Source organism: Asparagus officinalis, chromosome 8 (genome assembly GCF_001876935.1).
Source record: "Asparagus officinalis chromosome 8, Aspof.V1, whole genome shotgun sequence".
Taxonomy (NCBI): Eukaryota; Viridiplantae; Streptophyta; class Magnoliopsida; order Asparagales; family Asparagaceae; genus Asparagus; species Asparagus officinalis.
In genome coordinates this window covers 38,086,169-38,087,186 of record NC_033801.1, presented here as the reverse complement: position 1 = coordinate 38,087,186, position 1,018 = coordinate 38,086,169, and the positions used below count along the sequence as shown (strand labels likewise).

Sequence of the window (1,018 nt, the reverse complement as noted above, 5' to 3'; positions counted from 1 at the left end):
CTTACGCATTTCATTTATTGCTAAAATCGATATCATTCCTCAATTTAAAACCCTCAATGACCAGACCATTCACGTATATTACTACTACTCGTTGAGAATTATGCCCACTACTTCTTACTCTTTTCTCAAAACTCTGTGACAAGTTATATGCTGTTAACGAAACGTATAATTTATTTTAAATGGCGCATTTTGTTAGCTTCGTTAGCACTTTCTGATGAATGCTCCCTATTGCTATGAGAAACTTTTGAATCAGGCAGGGAGTACCTATTTATGCAATATGTTGCTAATTGTTTTTTTTTAGTTAAATTGGTTTATGGTTGTCTGATTATTCTCTTATTTTCAGGCCACGTTGAGTGCTGTCGGAACAATTAAATTTGTAGCCGATGAGAAGTTTGAACTTAGAGGCTGCTTTGTTTATTGTATCTAACTAAGCAAATTCTAGTTGCATGCCACTACGGTTCCTGCAACTGTTTGTCACGTGCAATGCCAGCCGTACCCCTAGTCGCTTGGTTTAACAACGAAGTTCTGCAATTTGTAACTATAGTTGTCAAAATGCAGTTTCAGTTGTAGTTATAGTTTCTTTGGTTCGATGATAAAGTTTTGCAGTTTTCTGACTATAGTTGTAGCTGTAGATATTTGTTAGACCTTTTGGACTTTTCTTCTTCCAAGTTGGTTGCGATTGGAGTTGTGATTTAGAGCATGTTTGGCATGCTTAGCAAATGATTTATTGCTACTAAAAAATAAGCCGGAGTTATCTAGCTTATTTTTTTGGGTGGGTTATATGTCACAAAGTTTGACCAGATGAAAGTTCATGATATTCGTCGTATTTCACAAAATTCCGAGTCTCATTTATCTCTCTCCAATCTTATTAAAGGTTTTTTCATTGTTTTGACTGTAGTGATGACGAAACACTCTACTATTAAAAATGAACTGTTATCCTCTAAATTTATCAATCACTTTTGCTTAAAACCCGCTTGTTTATTCTATTTGCAGATTAGAAGCTACATGGGTTATAATC

The 1,018-nt window shown here is 34.8% G+C and overlaps 1 protein-coding gene across 1 annotated transcript in view; it reads left to right on the top strand.

The window, feature by feature from the left end:
• LOC109819615 (histone-lysine N-methyltransferase EZ1) overlaps positions 1 to 195 on the top strand; it is a 38,987-nt gene extending 38,792 nt beyond the window's left edge. Inside the window, exon 16 of the mRNA XM_020385392.1 lies at positions 1 to 195. This exon is cut by the window's left edge and continues 319 nt beyond it. The gene's annotated coding sequence lies outside the window, so the exon portion shown is untranslated.